Below are 27,494 nucleotides of genomic sequence, written 5' to 3' on the forward strand. Positions count from 1 at the left end.
GAAAATAATAGTAAGGAATGATTCAATTTGACAGTCCTCAAGAAATTATAATTGACTCAAGTACCAAATGCATAACATCTAAAGAGTCTTTGACATAAACTTTTCACTTACAGTTTGGAATAATTAGGGAATCCACAGTACAATGGCTTGAAGCATAAGAAGAAACCATACTTGAAAAATAAGAATTAATATTTATTCATTAATAAAATGCAGTCCATTGGTATAGTGTTTTTGTTACAAAGCACTTTATGAATTTTAGAGTTCTAAAATGAAAATAGTACTTTGTTTTTCCTCATTGGTATCTCTAGCCATCTCACATGGCATATGGCAGCTCCTAGATGGCCACAATAGTTCAATCCTTACATGTGGTATCTTTTATATTTTCAAAGCAGTTCCCACATGTTTTCTTTTCTAGCTATCTGCAATACTATAAATCTTATATTTATACTGAAAAAAATCATTGCATCGGACACATGTTGGTCACCAATATACAAATCTGTCCAACATCTAGTACTGACATCTGCATCATAGTATTACAAATTTGTAAGGATTTTCTATTCCTATTTCTTTTAATCTTTGTGCCTACACTATCTAGCACAAGAGCACAAATAAGTCAATATGCTTTTATCAAATGCTGAAACTCATTCTTTTTATAATACTTTGTAGTTTACAAAGCATACTCATATACTTATTTTCCTTGATCCACTTGAAGGTGATCAAAAAATATGCTGCATCTCCAGTATCCTAGCACAGGGATACGCAGAGAAAAGGAAATTTGTATTATCCAATGCATAGTCAGTTCCTGGCATATATATATCAGGGATTGATATACCTATGGCTCACAGGCCAAATCCACTTGGTTCCCAAGCTAAGAATGGATTGATCACTTTTTAAGAATTATGAAAATTAAATTCACAACAAATACCAAATGGCCTCCAATGCCTAAAATACTTATTAATGGACATTTTATAAAAACATTGTGCTGACTCCTGATTTATATAATGCAGCACAGCTTACAATGCATTCTCAAAGACTATCTGTGGCTGGCTGTAATATGCTTTTAATGGTAACACCTTGCCTACCTCTAATATGTTAGTTTGAAAAGTGCTTTCATCTACGTTATCATTAAGCCACCTTCCCACATTCATTGGGGTGAAATTAAGAAAAGGAGTAAAGGTGCAAAATAGTCCCAGTTCCTCTTACTGTTTAAGTCTAGAGGCGGGTATGAAACCCATGTTGGCAGGATCCACATCAATTGGCCACTATGATGAGCAGGGCGTTTAGGTTGTGTCGTTGGGGCTTCACTTTGTCCTACAGCCAATCACCTTTTCCATAACCACCCATAGAAATATCAAATCTTAAGACTTTAGCTCACCCAGGCTCTAGGAAGTTAGGTGGGCTAGCTGACGCTTCTCAGTGAGCTGGCATAGCTGGGTGTTTCCTGTGTAACTCCTCTCAGTGGCCTGGGGCGTCTCTTCATGTTCTCCAGATAGTCTGACACTTTTCCTCCCTCAGTAGCCTTACTCTTTCCTCTTCTCATCAGCCTATGGCTTCTGAGGCAAAAAGAAGACTTAAATACAGTGCCACCTAAGGGTGCTTGCTCCTGAGAGGAATAGCTCAATCCAGACTAGATACAGCCTGGATATTGGTATGTCTGTCAAATGGACAGATGGTAATAAGTTAAAGGGGAACCCCCCTCCCCCCAAACTTAAAATATCAATCTTTGATGTGGCCCTCAAGTAAAGATATATTCTTTTAAAGTAATCACAACATGAAAAAAAAGGCTTTTTTTAAAAGGTTTAAATGGAGATAGGAGAACTAGAAGGAGAGAATTACAAATATCTATAGTAGGAGTATAGCAATAGAAAAGAGCTGAGAAAAGCTGAGGTTTAAGATTCTCATCTTGCTATCGCCTCTGGTCTTGGGGATCATGTATGTTCTGGGTCCTAGGCCTCTAGATTCCCGCCTCAGATCTTGAGGTGTCGGTCTTCCTTGGGCATTCTGCGCATCTTGAGTCTACAGTTCTTTGGCGTCCATCCTTGAATCTTAGGTTTTCAAACTAAGACCTTGGTTGGTGTCATGTATCTTAGGACTCAGTTCTTGAACCTTCCATGAATCCTGACTCTTGAATACTGGCTTTCATGCCTTCAGCCTCACATGGATCTCTAGCTGTCGTCGATACATCCTAGCTCGCCAGGCTTTTGTTGCTTTCAGGGCTAAGACCATTTATGTTGGGACATAGGTCTTCTATTTTAGTCAAGTGCCAAACCATCAGTCTTGTTTTAGACCTTTTCTCCATCATTTAGAACCTTCTATCTTCTGTCCTTTTTAGGTGTGGGATTTTACTTCAGTCCACAGCGCTGGGGCTTCTTTTCATGTTGGATCATCTCAAAGGCAGCCTGGCAGTTAAGACACAGCTCTGCGGCACTTAATTTCTGATAGCTGACACTGCACCTACTAGGAAGGGGCGGGGAAGCTTTTTTCACATGCACATACGTAGACACAGACACAGGCTTATCTGAGGTGAGAGGATGACATGAAATCAGAGAGGAGAGACATGGACTCATGAAGAGGCTGACATACTGAGAGAGAAGGGAAAATACAAGAGAATACAGAGATGAATGCAGAAATGAAAAACAAAGAACAGAGAAACACTGAGACACACGGAGAAGGGAAAGAGAAACTGGCCCAAGAGAGGCGGAGAGGAAATGCAGAGAAGAGAGATGATAGATGATCAATAGAAATAGCACAAGAAAGGCAGGGAAAAAAAGTAGAAGTCCAGCAAGGAGAAGGATGAGGGTAGCAAGAAATCAGAGTTCACAGCGAGAAAAAGAGAAGTAGCAGAACGAGAAATGAGCACAAAGAAGACAACATGTAACTCAGAAGACACTCAAGAGTGAAAGAAGAGCAAGATTTAGGAGAGTTAAGAGAAGCAACATGAAAGAACAAGCCTGCAAGATACATTGAAGACAAGGCACAAACCAGAGCATTCTAAGGAGCAGTGAGAGAAGATGAAGCAAAGACTCACAAAGTTAGTAGCAAGAGAAATAATTGAGACATTTTATGTACAAAAGAAAGAGCAAAGACAAGAAACACTGAAGCAAAGAAATACATGGATAAGCAATAGACATATGCAAGAGAGGGATAGAAGCAGAGAGGCTAGATACACTGAGGGCTAGACGGACACAAAAAGCATCACAAACGAGACAACAAAAGAAAACAAAAAGTGCCATTAATAATCATAAGAATCTACTACGAATACCAGTACTATGTACACTAACAATACTAGTAAATGCAACGGTAGCAGCAAGCACAGTCCCAGACACTCTTCTACTTACACAAAGCTACCATCAAATGGTAACAGTGGTTACTGTTACATTCCGTCAGATGAATTTATAAAACTTCTTCTGTTACCTTTTGCTTACCGTGGGCCCTTTCTTAAATATGATTTCATTTAAACATCACCAAAATACATTTTAAAAAATCATAGTGTCTCATTTGCCAAAGGTCATAAAACTAAGACTGTCCAGCTTTACAAATACTATCACTAGGATTTCCAGAAGAGTCAAATGAGACACCACAGGTGAGCCACGACCCTTTAATACAGTTCCTCATGTTGTGGTGAGCCCCCCCCCCCAACCAAAAAATTATTTTCATTGCTACTTCTTAACTGTAATTTTGCTACTGTGATGAATTGGGCGACTCCTGTGAAAGGGTCCCTCACCCACCCACCCACCCCAAGGGGGTCATGACCCACAGGCTGAGAATGGCTGGCATAGTATCTAGTCAGTGACTTCATTTTATAGCTCTACCTTTCCTTAATATGTATCCTTAACATTCCTGGTCCCCTTAGGCAAGGACTTAAGTTTTCACACCTGGGTCTGAGGGTTTTTCAATGCTAATGATATTTTAATGTCACAGAAGACAAAGAAAAGATAAAGTTCTCTGTGATCCAAGTAAGTAGACTGCCAAGTGTCCGAATTTAACCCAGTTTGTAATGTGACACTGAGCATGCTCCTATTTTACATTCGACCCAAATTAAACACACTTTATTCTATACAACCTACAGCAGTCAAACAGCTACTAGCTCTGGAGTGATAATCACATGATCGCAATACCAACTTACTTCATTCTACTATTCAATAATGCTAGAGTGTCAGGCATGTTGATCTTCACATAAAAGGCTGACTTCCTTTGATGGCTTTAAATCTCCTGTGTCTGCTGAAGCCCCATATTCGTTGCTTTTAGGATGGATATTTAGCGGATAAGGAAGAAATGGCTACAAAAAAGCAGAAAAGAAATATTGGAAATGACATCAAGAAATATTAACTGAGTACTGGCCTAGAGTTTTGTAAGATTCAAACTACTGACACTGCGCCCAAAAAACATAGGAAAAAAACTAAACTTTGTCATGCAACAGAACAGGAAAGTATAGCAGAAACAGGAAAATTACTTGCCCAATTTCACTTAGCGAGGTCATTGCAGATATTACCACCAATCACTTACTTAAAGAGTGGAATCTTGTTAAACATTTCTATCAGCTAGGAAAAAGTCTCTTTAAATATTAGTTAAGTGAGTAGCCTTTATTTTCTACTTTTACATATAGGTTCTATTCTTAGCCATGGCTACACAGAACTCAGACATTATCAATGATTATAGGATTTTACTTATGGAAATGAACAGATTATTGTGCAAATGAGAAATATTCAGGGTACAGTTCTTCAGGACATGATATAAAGTCCTTTCAGGACTTCTTTCAGGACTGCCCCAAAGGGCATCATTCCACAACTCTAAGCCCTGCTTCTCCAGTGAAGTGCAAGTAAGCACTCAGCTTTACCGGCTGTTTGTCCCCAATCAGTTTCACCAATGTGGCAAAGGTTGTCCATTCTCCAAAAAGGCAAAACAGTTTATCGGTTGGACTCTACCACTTAGAACTCTTGTAACCCATGTGACTATGTATTGTAACTTTTGACAATCTTCAACCTAGATTCTTCCCAAGTTAGTTAGGAAATTATTTTTACCAGTACAAACACAGAATAAGGAGAAATATGAAATCAGTTCATATAAGTATATATAGATGTTTAAGTTCATTATATCTTGGAAAATAAAAAAAATTGAGCATACTTATTATGTTCTTAGTAAGAGTACTCACCTCAGATGTGTGGTGGATCTCTTTCGCAAGTCCAGAGTCTTCTTGTCTGGGCCAGGAAAACACTTCAGTAGAATCTCTTGGACTAGATAGAGTTGTTGCCCAGTGTTAGTGAGCTTTTCCCCTGGAGGATCCTTATGCCCCATCTCCACCAAAGGATCGTCAAAGGGAATGGGTCACTACCACCAATACAACAAGCCTATTATTTTAAGGAAGGTCTGGAGAGAAGAGACAAAAGAAAAATGCACTGTTGAAACTTGCCTGATGGGTAAATTTGCTGCAAAACAGCTCTTTTAAAGTGCCAAACAGCAAAGATGTTGCTTTGAGAACTAAAAGTGCACCTTACCCAAGCCATGGTATTTTCAATTGCCTTATAAGCATGCAAATAAATGCTGGACAGTGCATAACACACATGTTCTACTTTACAAAGGAGTGGACTAGGAAGTTATAGATATAAGCAAACACGTAAGGCCCACAATAATTAACTCCAAAAGAGCTACCTTTTTCTTTAGGTGGTCTTCAAACCATCTCTTCCTGTCAGTAGGAGGGTGTACAGATTCTCAGAAGGGTTTGTTGGATTTGGAGTTTAGAGCAGCTTGCTAGGAGCATCCTTAAGAAGGAAAACAGGACTCAGTAAAATAAGAGTGACTTACAAGACAACCTGCTGGGCCAGATAAATTCAAGACAAATAAGTTCACTCAGAAGGTGATGGTTACTGTTTTTTCAGATCCCAAGGGATAATAGTTGATAGATTTTCTTGAACACCACAGGATTATCACAGGGACTTATTAAAACAAAGTACTGAAAATTACCCTGGTGAGGAAAAAGGCCAGGAAAGAATCGCTGAAGATTGTTTTTCCCAATCGCAGCAATTCACCAACTCATTCTCCCAGGACAGTCCGAGTAGTCCTAAAGGAGTTGGGAAACCTGACCTCATCCACCCCAAGATCAATCATGATCTTGATCCCTTCAGATTTCTTTTTGTTCCCCAAATTCAAAGAATATGAGTAACAGAGCTTTCTGCTCTCGTGAGAGTTCCGGTATCAGAAACCCGCAAGAGCACTTCTGTTGTCCTATAGGTTCACTAAGAATGGTCTTCCACACAATGGCATTACATTTGAGTTGTGATTTTAAAGGATGCCAAAACTGCTCTTTTAACCTGACATAAATCAAAGAGTGCAGAATTCTTCTGTGTCTTTGCTTACGTTATGTCTTCTAGTGCCACCACAATAAATTTCAACACAGGGACCATCTTACTTTTGAAGATGCCCACAATCCCAGGGCATTCCCGACACAATTGGAGAATTTTCTTAAGAGTTAAGATTATTCCAAACAAACAAACAAAGATTATTCCAAACAATGAAAGAGAAACAAAACACGGGGATTCACCATGGGTGCCATCCAGTATAGGCTTCAGTCCACCTAAAAATCGATCCATTCTTCCTTCCTTGCATGTAGTACAGAACCAACTCCGAATTTGTCCCTTTAAAACAAAATCATGTAACCATTACAACTGCATGTTGATAGGAAATGACAAGTAGTAATAAAAGACTTCATAGGCATAGACCAGTGTTTCTCAGATTGGAGTGATAAGAACACTGAAGGTCTGTGGGTCCCCATCTACACTCATGAGATGAGTCACTGACAACCGTTAACTGGAAATTAGAAAACACTTCAAATAACTAGTTTTAAGTCAGTGTTCCTCAAAACTTATCTGCTTCACGACCCCAGGAAACGTGCCTTTGATGGCTGCTTCATACACAGGGAATCGTTATTGGAGTCTAAGAATCAAGTCGAAAAAGATGTTTCCAAGAACCCCTAGACAATTACAGACATGCTCACATATTTATGTATAAAATCAGACAAATAATGTCTAGCTCTTGGGGAGAAATACTATGAGGAAATAGGGATCTGAATTAAAATGAATGGGAAGAGCAAGCCCAGTTTATTTATATGGTTCCATTGTACCTGCTAGGATTCATGTATGTTTAAGAAATATGCCAAGTTTTATATTAGGAAATTTTCTCAGCCAGACCTTTGTTTCATATCATGGAGGGTAAGCTCGTTTCCCTAGACCCTAAGTTTAAGTACCTACGTGACCCTCCTGCCAAAAATTTTCCATAAATAACCCAAACTAAAAGGGCATTTGATCCATCTTTTCTTGGGCAGTAGAATAAAATGTACAGAGAGCCCAAGTGTCAGGTATATACCCCGATTCAAATAACATTGAAATAAACCATCTGAACCACCCAGATGGCTTCAATAATAAAACTTCTGGAGGGTTTTTAAAAATCCAATTCAACCTCAATGGGCTCCTTTAAAAAGAGCTCTAATTTCTAATTCATGCAAGATAGCGCTTCTTGTCAAGTTAATTCAAGTATGCTTATATTTACTCAAGGAGCCCTGGTGGTGCTGTGGGTTAAGCAAACCCACCAGCCACTCCATGGGAAAAAGATGAAGCTATCAATTCCTGTAAAGACTTGCAATCTCGAAACCCCTATAGGGCTATGAGTCAAAATCAACTTTGGCAGTAGGTTTGGCTTGGGTTGTTAGCTCAACAAGCCAAGCATCTCATTAATTAGAATGTACAGAACGCTACCATTTCTGCCCTCCCTGCTGTGTAATCTAGCATAGAGCTGGATACAGTGTTAATTCTTTAATGTTGCTGGTTAGCTCAGATGGCGATGCATGAGGATGTCCAAAAGTATTGTAACTAGGGTTCCACTTCTTAAATTTCAAATAAAAGGTGGTGAAACATGCATCAGCACTGAGTGGGTGGTTATAGACAAGTACTCTCATTGAATATACTTGTCTGATGGGATCTGTCGAGCCAGTTAAATTGAGACAGAAGTCAGTTTAGGTTGTAGTGCCCATTTGCGCGGGGATTCCAAAGAAGCAATCTTGATAGGTTTTCAACCATGTGTGCTTATTAGGAAGACGTTTGAAGACAACTGACAACTGCATTAGGAAGAAAATGGCCAAGACATAACTGTCAGGGATTTTTTTCCCCTCATCATGACAATGTACCTGCTCATTCTTCGAGGGTATGTAAGGGCTGTCTAATGAGAATTACTGGAAACCTCATCCCATCTACTCTACAGTCCTGATAACCCAGAATCTTTCCAAGGAGTACAATTTGAGTCCATAAGAATGTCAAATTAAAAAAAAAGTCAAATTGCTATTTTAACATGGTATAAATGCAAGTGCAGAATTCTTCATGGAAAGGTTAGAGAGATGGAAATACCAACTTCAGATGCATAGATTTATATATGGAAGAAATGTTGACGCAAAGGCTTCACATTTTGATATTTGTTTAATAAGGGTATCTTTGGCTGTGCAATACATAATTAGCATTTTATATACAGCACCTGTAGTGGTTTAGGTCTTTCGATAGACAAGTTCAACAGAAATAGTAACTTCTGCAAAGATTTTTGTGAGTCCATCAGACCAGAATCAGCGAGGACAAAAGAGCTAGCTCTCATCCATTGCATGTCAGTCTTGAGGAGGACTTCTTTATTCTTTGGTATATTCTGTTTAGCCTTTTCCCATAAGCAACCTCTTCCTCCCTTCCTTCACAGACTACCAGGGAGATTTTAGCAATACTTTTGAACATATTCTTGTAGATAGACAGACAGACAGACAGATAGATAGATATAGTGAATGAGGTGGGAACAGGAAAAGAATCTTTCTGGATCAAACCGCCTTTGCCATGGATGGCTTCTAAGAAACAGAAAATAGAACGGGAAAATATTACGCATTGTCTGCAAAATAGTACTTACCGTACTGTAAAGAGCCTTGAGACTCTTCTTGCAGTTGTCCGATGAGTGAGCGGTGCAAACGACACCCATTTTTTGACATCCACCTCTCAGGAACAGTAACTGTTCATTTGTTAGCAATGATAATGAACTGCTGCCGTGATGACTATTTGCTTCAGCAATTCCACATTAAATACTCCCCCACCACAAAACATTTTGGACACTAGAAGCCCAGGACACTATTCATTTATGCTAAGCAGCTACAACCTCACCACCGGCGCGACACTTCTGACCATTTCTTATCAATAGGAAAGCAGGTCCCGTCATTTCTAAGACAATCACCATCTCTGGCGTGGTGCTTCACGCGGCTTTGGATTATTTGCAGAAATAATATGAGTTGCAGAATTAAACCGGACACTCGTCTTATCACAAACGAATGAAATACGGTGATCTTCGGTTTTCAAGAGCATGGTCTCTCACCCGCTCCTTTTACAGAAACCCTCGTTGATGCTCCAGAATGAGAAAGTTTAGGCCGTTTTTCTGAAAGTTAATGGTGGCAGAGCCTAAACAAGGAAACTTGTAAATATTGGCACTCCAGAACTCTATGATTAAAATAGCAGGAGCCACAGTGATCTATGCAGACTCACCACTCTCAGTAAACTGAGAAACATTGGTCACCAGTATCTGGTATAAATGGAATTTTCAACTGAGCAAAATTAATGACCAGGTAATTTATTCAGTCTTATAATCCAAATGTCTTTCTTAAAATGTGAAAAAGTAACACCAAGATTTTCTGTTGTAGCCTGGCAATTCACACAATAGTAAGGTACCAAAAGAGAACAAACTGCGTCAAGCAGATTGCTTAGGAAGGCAGAATGCAGGAGAGGTTACTCATCTCCTTCCTGAGAGACTTTTCAAGTGTTCTCTATCTTGAAACCCCAAATAAAGGGGGGCAGTCCCACTCCCTGGGTCTGAGTTTCCTTAAATATGTTGTATACTGAAGCAGTAAACAATAGAGGTGGGCAAGGATGATTCCTGCCCCCAGGATGGAAAGTAATTTGAACTATTAACAATGCAGATAAAAAGGTGAAGGCCCAGCCATCTAGTCCATTCTTGCTTTTGTAATCACGACAGCACAACAACCCAAGTGGTGAGGGGATCTTGGATTGATGGTTATTGCCGAAAATTATGACAATTAGTACTCTGTTCATGGATTATTCCAACAAGGGGGCCTTTGAGAGGTCAGCACTCCTCAAAAGCAATGCAAAGGGTATGTGGGATGGATCAAGGGATGTCCAACAGAGGTATTACAGTAAGACCAAGTAAGTAAACCCATGACCTCTAGGACTGTTAACCTTTTCAATCCAAGGGAAAGGACCTTGCCCAGTCAAGCATCCCTCAGAGCAATTCAAAAAGGGTGGGGAGAGGGGAAGAGCAGGACTTTATCCAAGGGTGGGATACATGAACACCTGAGATTGTGAATATTAGCGGTAGTCCATAACAAGGGTTTGAGGGCAGGCAATGGGTGGGGAGAGACTGATATTTTATAACTGGAGCAACGGATGGGTGTCCTAGTTTGATGGATAAGATCAGAGCCTATTGCCATGTTTATACTTTATTATGGCATGGGAAATTAAGGTAGAGTGCTTGCCTAAGAGGGCTGGGGAAACAAAAACATTGAGAATTGCCATGGTGTTCATTAATAGTCCAGTGGTCAGCAGCCCCTGTAATATATAAAGGGGGTGTGAGGGGGTGATACCCTACTTTAACAGAAGGGGACATGGATAACTGCAAATATTCACATTCGCAGTCTGAAATGGAGCCCGAGGTAGTCAGTATGCCTTACAAAGGGTGCAAGGACCCTTCCTAATGGTCGCTTTTCTCCACCATTGTTCTTGGTGCACATTAACTATTCAAGAGCAGAGAGCACGAATAGTTAGCATTGTTCAGCAGGAATCCAAAGACAGTGGTAGGGGTACAGGGTCATTTTCTAATGTACATGTGCACATACAGATATAATTATTCACATTAGATTCCCAAGAGAAGGGATCATGCATGATTAAGGGGGCGTGAAAGATACAAGACCAAAATACATGAATGATTGTTTTATGCACATTAAAGTTTAAAAGAAAGGGGGATTTGGTGAACAGCATGTACTTGCTCTAAAGCTAAGAGGGTGTACAGAGGTTCTGGTGCAAGACATTTGTAGAAAATACTACACATGAACTTTTTTTAAGTGACAGGATCTTGAATTGGAAGAACCATCCATTGGAAATGTTAAGGAAGTAGGCAGGGCCCTCCAATAGTGCACAGAACTGGGTTAAGATACATTAACAATCCAAAGAGGGCCTTTGTTGAGCAGTACACTCTGCTACTATGCAAAAGTAAGAAGGCCCTGAATGTAATTGGGAAGACCACAGCCATTGCAATTATGCATATTGCACACCAATAACAGGGACCTTGGCTCAAGCATACTAGCCACTGAATTAGGCAAAGGAAGTACAATGGTCCAGGACGTGGTAGGGTTGTGGAAAACTGCAGATTCTGTATAATAATTTTATACATTTTATACAGGATAAAAAATAGAAAAGTCAGCAAGAGTGAGCACCATCTACTGGAAAGCCAAGGGGCATTGAAGGGAGCATCTTTGTCTACTGCATAGAAACTGTGACAAATACACTTGTATGCCTTCACAGGCGCAGGAGACCTTAGTTGTCACACTGCTGCTATATTGTAAAACGGGGATGCAAGATGAAGAGCTTATTAAATAGGATAAACCCTTTGCAATTATGTAATACAGTCAGAGGGACATGGTTGTCCCTTAAGTGTGGTAGTAAAGGTAGTAAAGGGATCTTAAGTTGCTCCCTGATAAAAGGCCAAGGCACCTGGGGAGAGGTTCGGGGCAGTGTTCTTATCAAGTGCTTAAGAACATATACTAATACAATTATGCATATCATAGCAACAGGCCAAGAAAAGAGACCTTAATGGTCAGGACCCTTGCTGCATTGCAAATATGGTGTATTTAAATAAGATTTAGAAGATGTACTAATACACATTAAAGTTCAAACGCCATGGTCAATTAGTATACCATGACCATTGAAATAAAGGTTCCCAAAGTAGTCAGCGCTCCTTACTGAAAGGCAAAACCATTCGGGTGCAGAGGTAAGGACAGGATTGTGTCCATGTCTGGTGCACAGAAAACATGGGTACATGTTGTGCGCAAAAGGGCAGGAAAGAGCCTTAGTGCTTAGCACCCTTATATCACAAAAGGGATATGAGAAGGCAGGATCTTATTCCCATGGGATAAACCCTGGGCAGTTACACACATTCATGTTCCAGGAACATGGTTTTGGTCAATTCAAGGTGTGTACCTTGACTGTGCACATTATCAAAGGCTGTAAAAGTAGTGAGCGCTCTCTGCTGAGATGACAACGGCACTGGGTAACTAACGTAAGGGCACACAGAGGATACAGGGTAGTGCCCTTATCCGGTACACAGGAACATGCACAGATGCATGACAAGTCCAGAAAAGACTTTTAGTGATACGCACCCTTGCGATATTGCAAAAAACGGTGTAAGGTGGTAAAATCTTACACCAAGTGCCATTATACACACCGATGTCCACGGGCCATGGCTTGAGTCCATTAAAGCCAAGTACCTTGACTGCCCAAATAAGAGTCTCTAGGTAGTGTGTACTTGCTGCTGCAAGGTATAAGTTGTGGGAGTGGTCTTTGCTCAAGTACACAAGGCCATGTACCAATGCAGTTATGCACCATAGCCAGACAAGAGTTAAAAGGCTTGGGCAGCACACTTGCTGTGTACCACACAAAGAGTGTGAAGGGTTAGAATCTTAGGATGAACCACTGTGCACATTAATGTCCAAGGGATATGGACATGATCAATTAAAGCCATGTGCCTTGACTGTCCAAATAAATGGTTCTTCCTGCTGGAAGGCACTAAAAGTGATGTGCAGGTGTCTTTTATCAAGTGGAGTGGGCCAGGCACACTCCCGGCTGAAGGCAAAAGGAGTGTGATAGAAGACTTAATAGTTCAAGGGCATTTGAGTGAAAATACAAGTATGTATAACAGGCTAAGAGTAGAAGCTTTGTGGTCAGCACCCTTGATGTATCACAAAAGGTTGTATGGGTGTGAAATCTTATTTACATAGAATAATACATATAATACTAAAGAAAATGATGCCCAAAGGACATGGTTGTGGTCAATTACAGCCAGGTACCTTGACTGTCCAAATAAAAAACATTCAAGTAGTGGTGCTCCCTGCTGAAAGACAGAAGAATTGGGGTGGAGTACTCTTTTGTCAAGTGTAGTAGGACATATTAAAGATGTACTCATGTACAATAACAGGCCAAGATAAAGTTTAGTAGTCAGCACATTTACTGTAGTCTAGAAATGGGGCAAAGTGGTAAAATTTTATTCAAATATGACAAACCATGTGCAATCACACACATTATTGTCCAAAGGACATGGCTGGGGGGATCAATTAAAGTTCCCTTGGTTGCCCCAATAAGAGGATCTTTAATATAGTGGACACTCTGCGAAAAGGCAAAGGCACTGGGGATAGGGGAAGAGCAGAGTGGACAGGAGCATGGCCTTACTTGGTACACAGCAACAGGAGCAAATGCAAGCGCCATTGCTGTTCTGTAAGCAGTGTGCCAAAAGTTTATTCAAATGGGCTGGACCATATGCAGTTTTGACACATTAGTGCCCAACAGATATTAAAGTAGTTAGTGGGCACATCCTGAGGAAAGGCCAAGGAAGTGGAGTGGAGAGCTCTTTTCTCATGTCTACAAGGACATGTACAATTGCAATCATGCACAAAAGCAGGTTAAGAGTTAAGAGGCTTGGCGGTCAGCATCCTTGATGTATTGCCAAAAGGTTGTACGGAGGCAACGTCTTATACAAATGGGATGAACCATGTGCAATTATGCACATTTGGCAAGGGACATGGTTGTGATCAAAATTAAAGTAATGTACCTTGACTATTCAAATAAGATGGGTCTTAAAGTAGTGGGCGCTCCTTGCTGAAAGACAAGGGGAGTTGTGGGATGGAGGAGACCTTTCTCAAGTGCACAGGGACATGTGCAATTCGAGTTAGGCACAACAGCCAGCTAAGAGTTAAGAGACTTGGTGGCCAGCACTATTGCTATTATAGTACAGAGGATCTGAGAGGGTAAGATCTTATTCAAATGGAATGAATGGACCAAGTGTGATCATACACAGTCATCCATGGACCATGGTTAGGATCCATTAAAGTTATGTATCTTTACTGTCCAACCCAGTGGATCTTTAAAGTAATGAACACTCCCTGCTAAAAGGCAAAAGGAGTGGGGTAGATGGGGTCTTTTCTCAAGTGCACCAGAATCTGTACAAATGCTGTTACTTACCAAAACAGATTGAGAATTTGAAACTTAGTGGTCAGCACCCTTGCTATAGGCAAAAGTGGTGCAAGGAGACTAGACTTTTATTCAAATGCTATAAGCCATGTGCAGTTATGAACATTGTTGTCCAAGGGACATGGCTGGGGCCAATTTAAGTAATGTAGCTTGACTGTCCAAAGAAATGGACCATAAAGTCGTGGGTTACTCCCTGCTAAAAAGCAAAAGGAGTGGAGAGGAAGGTTTTCCCCTCAAGTTCATGAGCACATGGACAAGTGCAGTTGTGCACAAGTAGAGGCTTAGTGGTCAGCACCCTTGCTCTGTTGCAAAAAGGGTGTCAGGGGGTAGGATCTTATTTAAATGAGGTAAACCTTGTGCAATTATACACACTGATCCAAGGGACGTGGTTGTGATCAATTAGTCATGTATCTGGAATGTTCAACTAAAAGGATTTTACATTACTGAGTGCTTTCTGTTGAAAGTCAAAGGCATGGTGGGTGGGGAAAGTCAAAGTCAATGCCCTGACCTGTTGCATAGGACATGTACAAATGCAATAAGGCACAATACAGGCCAAGGAAAGGGGGTCTCAGTAGGCAGCACCCTTTAAGTATTGTAAAAATTGGGTGAGGGATAGGATTGTGTTGAAATGAGAACCATGTGCATTTATACACATTGATGTCCAAGGGACATGGTTGTGTTCAATCACAATCATACACATCTTGGCTATCCAAATAAAGGATCTTTAAGTAGTGGACATTTCCTGCTGAACAATGGGAGGAAGGGCCAGGGGCAGGTAGGACAGGCCAATATGCTTATCTGGTGTCACAGGGGCATGGGCAAATACAAGTATGCTCAAGAGACCTAGAAAAGAGGCTTTCGTGGTCAACACCCTTACTGTTATCACAAAGAGGTGTGGGTGCGTAGAAGCTTATTCAGAAGGAATGAATCATGTGCAATTTTACACATCAGTGTTCGAAGGACATGGTAATGGTCAATTAAAGTCAGGCACTTTGCTCAAATACAAGAACCTTAAAAGTAAGCAGTGGACACTGCCTGCTCATAGGCAATGGCATGGGGGGCCGGGACAGGAAGCAGAGGGCAGTGTCATAATCTGGTGCCCAGGAACAGGGACAAATGCAGTGATACACAGTAACAGGCCAAAAGAGGTTTAGTGGTCAGTCTTCTGGTTGAAAAGATGTGAGGGGGTAGGGGCTTATGCAAATAGAATGATCAATGTGCACTTGTACACATTAATAACAAAGGTACATGGATCATGGGCAATTAAAGTCATGTACCTTGACTGTCCAAATAAAAGGGCCTTAATTAAAGTAGTGGGCTAAAAGGCAAGGGCACTGGGGGCAAGGACAAGGGGCAGAGAGAACAAGGCAGTGTCATTATCTGGTGCACAGGAACATGGACAAACATAATTATACATGGTAACAGGCCAAGGAAAGAGGCTTAATGTCACCACCATTGCTGTATCACAAAAGGGCTATGAGGGTAAGATCTTATTCAAATGGGATGATGCATGGGCAGTTATACACATTGATATCCAAGGGACATGGCTGTGATCATTGACAGTTGTCCAATTTGACTTTTCAAATGTAATGGACTCATGTAGTGGGTAATCCCGGTAAAAAGCAAAGGAAGGTAGGTTTCCTTGTTTAGTGCACAAAAGCCGGGACAAATACAATTTATAGGCCAAGCACAAGGCCCTAAGAGTACGCACCCCTCCTATACTGCCAAAGGAGTGCAAAGAGGCAGGACCTTGGTCGAATGGTTTGAAGCATATGCAATGATACACACAATGCCTATTAGGCTTGGTTGTGCACCTTGATTTTTCAAATGTAACAGCCTCATGCAATGGGCCTTCTCTGTTGGAGGGCAAAGGAAGATGAAGGAGACGTCTTCCTTTTCTAGTGCATAGGAATGCTGACAAATACACTCTTGCCACAGGTATTTTTCTTGAATGGGGCAAGAAAAGAAGTCTTACTAGTCAGCACCTTTGCTGTTATTGTAAAAAGGGGTCTGGTGGAGTAAGACCTAAGTCAAGTAGGAGAAACCATGCACATGTTTGCGCATTAATGCACCACGCTCCACGGATGTAGCTGCAGCCACTTACAATTGTGCACCTTGACTGTTCAAATGTAATGAACTCATGCCAACAAGCCCTTCTGTTGGGTGGCAAAGGAAGATGGGTGAGGAAGACTACTTATTTGTTGCCCACTAGCTGGGAGAAATACAACTGTATATGAGCAGGCCAAGAAAACAGGGCCTTTGGGATCACATACCTCTGCGGTACTGCAAATGGGGACAAGATTCCAATGTACTTGCAATTTGCACATTGAGAATTTGCAAAGGGGCCTTCAGGACTCAGTATCCCATGCAATAATGCAAAGGAGGTATGGAAAGTTATGGCCCAAGTCTACCTTTAAGAAATGACCACAGACAATTATAATTACACACATTCACAGTCCCAAGAGAATGGCCTTAATAGGAGGCATGGCTGTCAACAACTAAGATTTGACTCAGGACAACTGATTGTTGTGCACATGAACTGTTATTGCAGGTATCTTTGCTGGAATGTAAATCATGGGTATGGTCTTTTTAGGTACAGGGCAAATCTCAGAATAAAGCAGGGCTTACCTAGAGCTGTACCTGCAGTTATGCAAATTGTAACCCGAGGGTACAAGGGTACAGCAATTGTGCATATTTAAACAACATTGATTCACGCCCCTAGCTGTTATTGCAAAAGAGGAGTGAAGAAGTGGGATCCTAATATACTTATGCACAATAACAGTCCTGGATAAGGATTTAAGGTGGTTACTGCCCCCTGCTATAATACTTAGGATATTAGCTTAGTGGGAGGGACAATTGGAAATTTACAAAGGTCTCTAAAAAGAGCCAGCCGGGGGGAGGGGAGGAGGGACTTTGGTGGTTAGCATCCCATGCCATATAGTAGAAATGGGATATTAGTTTAGTGGGTCAAACTGGAAAATTGGAATTTTGCACATCAATAGTCCCAGTAAATGGTGACTTAGGTACCAGGGATCCTAATCTGAAAGATGCGGTATGGTATGATTGTGCTCTAAGAGCAATAGTTGGGTCTTTCTGTTAGGCAGGACCTTAAACAATGACTGAGTCAGTCAATATTCCAAGGGCAGGGTCTTTGAGAGTCAGCAACTACAAAGCCATCGTAAAACGAAGACTATGGACAAGTGAAATGCTGCCCATTGATTAAGCAACAGCAATGCAAAGGAGTTTGTGGGGTGGGGGAATTAATGGGCCAAGCAAGGGACAGCTTTGACCTTCACCTGTCTATGAACTGCCAAGAAGCAGGGCAAAAGGGGTTGAGTACCCTTTGTTTAAAAGGGTAAGATGATGACAATTTGAACTAAGCATGTCAACTGTCCGACAGATGATAGACTCTTAGAGCTGCGAAGCCCCTTGTTGAACGCAAATAGGGTTTGCACTGGAGTCTAATAAGCATCATTATTACTTTATTCAATGCAAGGAGCCTTAGATGGCCTTTAACAAGCCACGAGAAAAGACCACTGAAGACTGCCCAGACACATGGCGAAGCAGGTAAAAATTGGGGACTCCTAAGTATCACAGCAATGACAAAGAAATGGGTCTCTCCCTTCTTGAAGACAGGGATTGAAAGTATGATGAGGAACTGGAATTAAGGACAATTGTCAGATAGAAAAATGATTAATCAATATTTCCAATGTGTTTTTTGGTTCCAAACAGGATTGTGTACATTAACTGAATAAGGACTCAGCAGTGGAAACAGTTTTAATGAGGAAGAGAGGGTATCCCAATCTAATGGGTGACAATGGACCAACAACCAACTTGGTGCATGGATCGATGAAAATTGGAATGCCGCCAGGAAAAAAACTGGGCTGCACCTAGGGAGAAGGGCTGGGGCTGGGGCTAGGGCTAGGGCTGGGGCTGGGGCTGGGGCGAGAGGACTCTGGGAGTATAGGGTACTGGAGAGGCAGGACATCACTGGATATTTATATCGTGGCCATTAAGAGGTCCGAATAGTGGACGTAAGAACATTGCAATCATGTGTTCTGATAGGTAGAATCATAATGCTTGGGGACAGAGCAAGTTCTGGACTGAACTGAGCCTTCAAATATTCCTTTTTATGATAGGTCATGAAGTTAAAGTTAACTGCTTCCAGGCTATGAAATTTATCGAAATTCCAATGGGAGTTAAGTTACTTTTCAGTGGAAAGTATGCAAAGTCATAAAATTACAACATAGCTTGACTTGATTATTGAAAACAGGGAAATTTAAGAAATTCCTAGTACCGAGATTGAAAATATGAAGAACCTCAAACCTAAGCTCATCAACTGCAAAACGAATTCTACAAATAAACAAAACCCCTGAATACATTCCCACTATCTTCACACAAGACTGAAATTGGAACAATAGCAAACCATAGAATCAGACTACATGCATACATGCAAAAGTCAACATACACCCAAATCCGACCCCAGCATTAGCTACAGGGTAGGGAGGGCAAGAAGGATCCTTTTTTGGTGCTTATCAGGGTTCACTACCTAACCCCTATCAGGTAGGCCTGGGGTTAGTGACCTTACTGCAAAGAGCTTTACACAAAGGAGCAATTGTCTTAGGGCACGCCTCAAACAACTCACCAGGGGGGGAGACCAAAGGTAAAAGGAAGGAGAAGTGCACTTACAAAAGATCTGAAGGAACGTCCTTGAAGGGCTTTGGTTACCAAAAACCACTTTGCAACCTGCTCTGAATACAATTGCTACGCTAATTCAGCCATTACCACACTTCTTCTGATTGGTCGGACCACGAAGCAATCCAGAGTGACCCAGCCCATCTAATTCAGTAGCACAAGCCGCCATCTTTAACAATGCCACAGGGCCACTTTATGCAAAGCGCGCCAAACCGTTGGCATGCTAGCACCATTCCCGCCAAATGCCCGCCATAGTGGCCACCATACTAGCACGTGACGAGGCACCATTTTAGTTGCACAAGGTCAACCACGTGGCTCCAGCCAAGGAATGTGACTGCACAGCAAGACACCCGATACGGCCCGCCATGTTTTCACCCTGCTGTGAGTGTGGAAGCCGCCATGTTTTCCTTTGTCATGTATCAATTAGAATAACTTAGAATAAGAAGCAGCAGCCAATGGCACGTGGCCTTCCCGCAGAGGGAAGGTGACAAAACTGTAGCCGCCATTTCAGAAGACCGAACAAAGCGCCGTCCGCCATGTTAGCCAGAGTCACGTCGCCATTTCAAGCTGCGTGCCTAACTACTTTGCATAATTTTAAGGACCCCCCTGCCTTCCTACACTAAAACTCCTTCAAAGTCTCTAACCAGTGTCGATGCTCAAATCGGTGCAATGCAAACACTTAGCTCCCTCACAGCACTTAAAAGCCCTAACGGCCATCCACCTTGCCGCCCTAATTTACATTTAAGGAACCACGGATTTTCAGGCCACAAGTGGCAAATCCGAAGTGGCGGCCATGTTTGCCCCACCCTGACCATCGTCGTTCCCGATCACAGCCCACTCACAACGCCAACCGACCAGCAGCACGAATTTCGAAGATATTCCAGATCCTTCAATGAACTATGGAAACCAATACTTTCCAGTCCATAAAAATAATCCCGACACACGAAGGAAAGCAAAAATCTCAGCAGGTATCCACGGCCCCGATGGGTCAAGAGAAAAGGAAAAAAAAATTAGAGCAGGTATCCGAGGCCCCGATGGGCAAGGGAACACTTTTTTGAAAAACAAAATAAAATCAGGTATCCACAACCCGGGTGGGCCAAAAAAATGTGATGGGTAATAAAGAACTGGTATGTGTTGTTTCGTGGGCCTTGGATCGGGTGGAGAGGCGATAGCACGCATCCATGGCCCCGATGGGCTGAGGGAAAAAAAAAAAACAATTAAAAGCAGGTATCCGCAGCCCCGATGGGCGACGAAAACAAAAATTAGGATAAGGCAGGTATCCACAACCCCGTTGGGTCAAGGAAGAATGAAAAAAAACCCGTATCTGCAGCCCCGCTGGGCAAAAGAGAAGAAAGAAGAGAGACGCCCAAACTACAAAGAGAAGAGGCAGGAACCAGCGGTCATTCCAAAGAAAACGTTCTTAAATAGGCAAAACCACCTTACTTTTCTCGAAGTAGCGAATGGCTGAAAATAAGATGGAGGTGTCAATGCCTCACAGGACCTAAAGGACCTTCGGGTGAGCACCCTAAGAAAAGAGACCCAGGTTAAAGCCCCATGTTGCGGCAGCGGATCACTGAAATGGCGGCAGGCAGAAGTAATGGCGGCTGCCGCCAATTGCAGCGCCTTAAGAGTTGAGCCAGGGCGGGGGCGGAGAGAGCAGAAGAGGAGTGGTCTAAAAGATGGCCCCGAATCAACGTTTTTGCTCGCGATTTTTTGGCGTGTGCGTGTGCGTGTGCGTGTGCATGTGTAAGCGTGAATCACAAATTTTGAAAATCACCGGGAAAAAAAAAATACAAAAGCGGAATATTTCGACAAAACAGCACCATACTACAAAGGACCACTAGACTGGAATCGCACTCCATTTCTAGTCCTGGAGTTTACATTTCAATAGATTTTCATCTACAAAATAGGGTTGCAGAATAAAGCAAACTAAGATTAACTGACACTAACATTCTCCACAAATCGGCTAGCACATAATAAAATCTTCATTCTTGGTTTGGTTTTGTCACTGCAGCAAAAATAGTTGGCTGATTAGTTATCCGAACAACTCACTCAACTGCAACTGCACTGCATCACCCCACCACTAAACATTGGAGTACCAAAAGGTACAAAGGGTCGATACAATCAGGTGAGGACCGTCTTCAAAGAGCTTTTTCTTGTATCGTCTAAAGAAAGATAGCAAGTCAGTGTATTTTGTGCTCTAACGCACTTACCTGGTTTGGTCTATGGCCTTTGGAAAGGTGAAGACTTTGAGATCATGATAGAGAAAAACAAGACATTTCAAAGAACAACTCTGACACCAAATAATGGAGGAAGACATTTTTATTTGTTCTTAGTTTGAAAGCTATTAAAACATCTGTGGGATGCCTATACAACCAACGAACCTATACAACCCAACCAACCAATCCCACAAGACAGGAGAAGAGCTATTTTATCGGCACGACCTCAGAGAACTTCCGGAGAACATATAGAATACATTCACTGTGAGGTAGCATCAAATGGATGATCGAGGGTTGGTCCATTGGTCCATGTATCAGATCTATGTATCAGTGGAAATATTTTAACAATAGTGAAAGAGTCAGTGTTAGGAAGATGTCAGATGAATTACAAAGAAACCTCATCAATGGCTGTTATTGATCGCAGAAACCATGGAGCTATCTCCAATGAGAGAATGGAGATGACTTCAGGAGTAAGAGTACAAAGTCACCCAGCTATCAACCGGGTAGTGTGACCACTACCCTAAGTACTACCACTTAAGCAGTATTTAGGACCCTCAAATGAAGAATTATGGAAGGTGCTCCTCTATTATAGGATCCATTCTTTTCTAATTTCTCTTCATTAACATAAGAATGTGGTGATTATTCCAAATGAAAAGTTTTGCATTATAATGGGAATGATTGAAGAAAAAAGGAATAATTTTCAGAAGACATCAATAAATTTTGACAGGAAGAAAAGTAAAACTGAATTGGTCTTGGAGTCTAGTGATAAAGAAGAAAGAAGTTCACCTCACACAAACAAAAAAGTAATTTCTGACTGGAACCGAATTTTCAAGAAGAGCCTTTCGAAAAACATGGACGTCCAATCGTAGAGCACAGCCGTTAGCTCTGGAAACTTGAAGGAAACGGAGTCATCCGTGTTGTGATGGCCTACCCCGGTGCAAGCACTATGGACCACCTTCATGTTTTCCAGGAGCAGATTGCCACACTGTCTTGAAGAGTTTGCCTTAATTTGAGCAAAAGATATACAGGAACTGGTGCCCTTCCTTGAGTTGATTAGTAGTTTGAGATTGTGGGGTAATTTCTTAGCTTTCGGTGTAAAAGGCCACATGAGAATCCCAGAAGAGGACAGAGAAGGACAGCAGCGGGCCTCTACCACGGCTCACACCCTGGGCCCGAAACCACTGCAGGAGGACTTGCAAAGAAATCATCAGTTGGTCAAACTTCCAATACAGCTCTGCCCAGGAGAATTTTCTACAATCATTGAAATCTTCTATGCTTTTTTTTTTTTTTTGCCACTTTGGGCAGAGGATTTTTCACAAACGGAACATCTGATTGAAGTTAAATTAGTGATAAATCTGACTTTTTGACATAATCATTTGTTCATCAAAAAAGCGAGAAGAGCTTTTATAAACTGGGCTCCACTGGAACTCTGTGGAAACCGAGACTCCAAGAGGAAATCTGACACGCTCAGTGTCATTGAGCACCAATGAGGATGGTCCACGCATAATTCGAATCATCCGGCCTTGGGCTCCCAAACGTGTGTCACAGAACACAAATTCTATCAAGGAGGAAGAGATCCTTAGGTCTTCTTTTTTCAAAGAATCAGATTGTGTTTCTAGTTTTGTTACTTTGCTGCTTCGGGCTGCCCTCCCCTCCCCCTGCAAGACTAGAACCAAAAAGAGTCAAGCATTTGCTGGGAGCCAGCAGATGGCAGCAGAGGATTAGCAATGAAGCGATGAACCAGCGTTGAACCAGTTTATTAGAAGCCAAGGTTTTTTCAAGCCGGACTAAGTTCTGGCAGGACAAACATTTTCCTTTTTTGGTACATACTTCTATTCAAACTTCTGGGATCAAAAATTCATTACTTTCAACATATATCCTGTTCATTGCTTTCTGGCCTTCAAGACTTCTGAGGGGAAAGCAGCCCCTAATATTATTGACAAGCCTCTATGTGACTATACGATTTCATTTTGCAGCTGTCTGAATTCCCATGTGTAGTTTCTCAGCTTGATTATACTGTTGCTCACTGTAGCACTTCCTGGGTGTCTTCTCCTTGAATTTTGTTGAGATATTTGATAGAGGTTGACAGACTTATGTAAATTTGGAACATTTTCTGCCATTATCCTTTAAGTGTTCTTTCTTTCACTTTTCCTTCTTTGGAGAAACCAGTGATGAGTTGTGCCCCATCAGCAAGCAAAAGTCTGAAAGGCTTTCCTCCATCCATACTATTCAGCCAGCTCTACTTTGAGAAGGCAGCTCTTCCTCATTCATGTTTTGATTGCACTGCCTCTGCTCCTGTTAGCGAGGATGGCAGGATCGGACTATGTTCCCCTGCGCTCCATAGGTTTGCAGGCCAACTTCCTCGCAAGTAGCCAATCCAGTGAAGCTGCTGTTATCACATTTATCACATACCAGTAACTAGTGCTACTGGGAGAAAATACACTGATATTGGCCACACTGAACGCATTATGCCAACAACAACAATTACAGAGGAACAGAACTGAATTCACTATGAAAAGTTATTTTGAGGAGCGGCATAAAGAATTGAATGCTCACACCTTCCTCAAACGAGGAAGAACAACAACAAAATTAAATGAGCACTATGGTAGAACTATTTAACTCATTAATTCTAGAAGTCATTTAAAGATACAAAGCATCTAATCAAAAGATGAACAAATGAAAAACAAGATAGAAATATTTGTGGTCCCAAAGTAGAAACCAGGGGTCCTGGTAACAATTTAACCTCGAGGTCAGTTGTAGGAAACCGCCAACAATAGGTTCTACTCCGAGAAGAGCTGCGGCCGCAGAACCCCAGATTTATCCTGGACTAGAGGAGGGTTGCTAAGAATCTGGCGACTCGCAGGCATGGAGAGAAACAGGTAGCATAAACTAGGAATGGGGAACCACTTTTTTCCCAGGGGCCATTTAGAAATATAGCGCATCATTTTTGGAAGAGCAAAGGAATCGAACCTTTAACTCACCCCTGATGTGAGGACTGGAAGGGCTCTCCTTAGTGAGTGGGCCCCATTCCTGGAGCCTTTACCTCCTGAACGAAAGACCTACCTCCTAAAGGAGAGACCTGCGCCTCTCACAGTCCTCACTACAGGTCAGAAGTGACTCAATGACTATGAGTGTCTTTTTGTTGCTTTTTTGTGTACAGCGCACAGGCCGGATCTTCCCCACCACCAATTGAGCTAATTGCATAGGAAACACTCAATTGTTCAAATTCCCCAGCAGGGAAACCTCCCCTTACTGTTACCTAAATTTTGTGCTAAAGAGTTTGGCAAATAAGCTCAGCTTTTTCTGGTGCTCTGTGGGATCACACTCTTTATAATTCCCTGGAGGCAACCAGAGAAACTTAGGGCAACCTCGGAACCTCACAGAAAACCCTGACCCTGGCTTCTGATTCCCCCCCCCCACAAAAAAAAACAACCCCAAACAAAACTTACTTCATTTGAGTCAGTTCCAATGCAGGGCGGCCCAATGCGACATGGCAGAACAGCAGTCCTCGGTTTCCAAGACTGACGGTGCAAGAATCGAACGCAGCATCTTCCTTCCGAGAAGCAAGTGGTGGTTTTGAACTGCGAAATGTGCCAGTGATAGCACCGCCTGCACCGGGATTCCTTTCTCCCTGGAGAGGCTGGTAGGTGGAAAGAAAATGGGAAGGATTCCCCTTGATGGTTGCAAATAAAAGGCGATTGTAAGACGGGGTGGGAGGAGCTTAAAAGGAAAGGTTGAAATTTAAAAAACAAAAAGGCTGCTTATTGACTTGTAAAGGCCGGCCTCCACAGGTGAGCCCTACCCTCAGAGCGCTACTTTTAACAGTTTTGCAGCTCTGGAAGCAAATTGGAGAGCTAAAGTAACCAGAGAATTACTCAGTCTAGGAATAAATTTTCTAAAACAGTCGCACTTAGTGTGGTTAATTACTACATGGTCTGGAGTCCCACCAAATAATAAGAGAGCTCTTTTCAGCTAGAGCTATTCTTGGGTAGTTCCGGCACAGGACACAAGAGGGCACCCACTAGCCTCCCCACTGATGAGTAACCAAGAGTTCCTGGAGGAAGTGATAGGGAGCACTAGCTCCGTGGCCTTCTGAGACTGTAACTCTCAGAGTAGAACACGTCATCTTTCTCTCCAGGTGGCTTTGAACTGCAGTTGTTACCAGTAACAGTCTCCATGGCGGCAGCGCCTCTTCCTGCTTTCTACAGGATGGGAGGGGGAGGGAAAAGTATTTTGGAATGCCTCCAGGAACCTGAATCATATGGGCGCAATTTGCCTTAATGGTTCCGAACAATAGCCTTCTAAAGAGGCAATTTTGAGAAAGGCTTGGATTGGGTGGGAGGAGTTTAAAGGAAAAGTTAAAATTTAAAAAACAAAAAGACTGCTTAAGGAATTTAAAGATCTGGTTCCACCCCTCAGGAAGGGGGAAGGGGAAGGTGGGGTCAAAAACGGGATATTGATCACAATGATCTACCAATAACCCTTCTCCCTGGGGGATGGACAATAGAAAAGTGGGTGAAGGAAGACAGTGGTTGATGTAAAACATGAAAAAAAATATAAATTATCAAGGCATCGTGAGGAGCTGATACCAAGGAATCAATTAGAAAAAGTTTTGAAAATGATGGCAACATATGTACAAATGTGACTGACATAATGGATGGATTGTGATAAAAGTTGTAAGAGCCCCCCCCCCCAAAAAAAAAAGGGCCTGTGTGATCGAGAGGTCCCAAAGGGATCAGTTACCAGGCATCAAAGAACAAAAAATCATATCATTGACTGCACACCTCCATGATAGGATCGCTGAAGACAAATGGGTGCATAAGCAAATGTGGTGAAGAAAGCTGATGGTGCCCGGCTATCAAAAGAGATAGTGTCTGGGGTCTTAAAGGCTTGAAGGTGAACAAGCGGCCATCTAGCTCAGAAGCAATAAGCCCACATGGAAGAAGCACACCGGCCAGTGCGATCACGAGGTGCCCAAGGGGCCAGGTATAAGGCATCATGCAAAAAAAAAAGATACGTGTGTGTATGTATGTGTATGTGTGTATGTATATATGTATGTGTATATATGTATATATATATCATATTAAATGAAGGGGGAAGTGCAGAGTGGAGACCCAAGGCCCAAGTGTCGACCAATGGAGATCCCCTCATAGAGGGGTTTAGGAGAGGAGATGGGTTAATTAGGGTGTGAGGTAGTATCGATGAAGAACACAGCTTTCCCCCAGATCCTGGATGCTTCCTCCCCCCAACTACCATGATCCGAATTCTACCTTGCAGGGCTGGATAGGACAGAGGCTGTACACTGGTGCATATGAGGGTTGGAGGTACAGGGAATCCAGGGTGGATGATACCTTCAGGACCAAGGGTGTGAGGGACGATGCTGGGAGAGTGGAGGGTGAGTGGGTTGGAAAGGGGGAACTGATTACAAGGATCCACATGTGACCTCTTCCTTGGGAGAGGGACAGCAGAGAAGGGGGGAAGGGAGACTCCAGATAGGGCAAGATATGACAAAATAACGATGTATAAATTACCAAGGGCATATGAGGGAGGGGGGAATGGGGAGGGAGGGGGGGGGGGAAGAGGACCTGATGCAAGGGGCTTAAGTGGAGAGCAAATGCCTTGAGAATGATTGGGGCAGGGAATGTATGGATGTGCTTTATACAATTGATGTATGTATATGTATGGATTGTGGTAAGAGTTGTATGAGTCCCTAATAAAATGTAAAAGAAGAAAAGAGAAAAAAATGATTAGGGCAAAGACTGTACAGATGTGCTTTATACAACTGATGTATGTATATGTATGAATTGTGAAAAGAATTGTATGAGCCCCAATAAATTGTTAAAATAAAATAAAAATAAAATTTAAAAAAAAAGGGATCTGCCTCCACAAATTAGCACTGCCCCCAAAGGGCTACTTTTAACACTTTTTTGAGCTCTGGAAGCAAACTGGGTAAAGTAACCAGGGAATTGCTAAATCTAGTAATAAATTGTTCTAAAAGAATCACACTCGATATAGTTAGTTAATATATAAGTTGTGCATCCCTGGTCTTGAATCCCACCAAATATGAGACGCTCTTTTTAGCCAGTTCCTGTGCCAGGAGGCAGCAAATACAGGACCATAAGGCTGGATGTGGGGGATTTCTGGGGGGCTGTGAGTGTGCTATGCATGAAGCAAGGAGCATCTCGATCGTGTACATGTATGCAAAAATGAGCACCAAGCTTGGGCGGAGACACAGTCCTTAACAAAGAGCCACACTGATTTC

General features: G+C 42.1%; 2 long non-coding RNA genes across 3 annotated transcripts in view; one reads left to right on the forward strand and one right to left on the reverse strand.

The window, feature by feature from the left end:
* Nucleotides 1-27,494, forward strand: part of LOC142434549 (uncharacterized) — a 106,549-nt gene that overhangs the window by 29,772 nt on the left and 49,283 nt on the right. The window lies entirely within an intron of this gene.
* On the reverse strand, nucleotides 2-20,617 carry LOC142433918 (uncharacterized). 2 transcript variants are annotated; one of them, XR_012781096.1, is made up of 7 exons: nucleotides 20,457-20,617; nucleotides 8,929-20,208; nucleotides 6,539-6,632; nucleotides 5,650-5,759; nucleotides 5,153-5,367; nucleotides 4,127-4,279; nucleotides 2-3,175 (listed from the first exon to the last, which is right to left on the reverse strand). It is a non-coding gene; the product is annotated as an uncharacterized LOC142433918 (long non-coding RNA). The 2 variants fall into 2 exon arrangements; XR_012781095.1 differs by having other exon boundaries at nucleotides 8,929-20,615.

This window comes from Tenrec ecaudatus, chromosome X (genome assembly GCF_050624435.1).
Source record: "Tenrec ecaudatus isolate mTenEca1 chromosome X, mTenEca1.hap1, whole genome shotgun sequence".
Classification (NCBI taxonomy): Eukaryota; Metazoa; Chordata; class Mammalia; order Afrosoricida; family Tenrecidae; genus Tenrec; species Tenrec ecaudatus.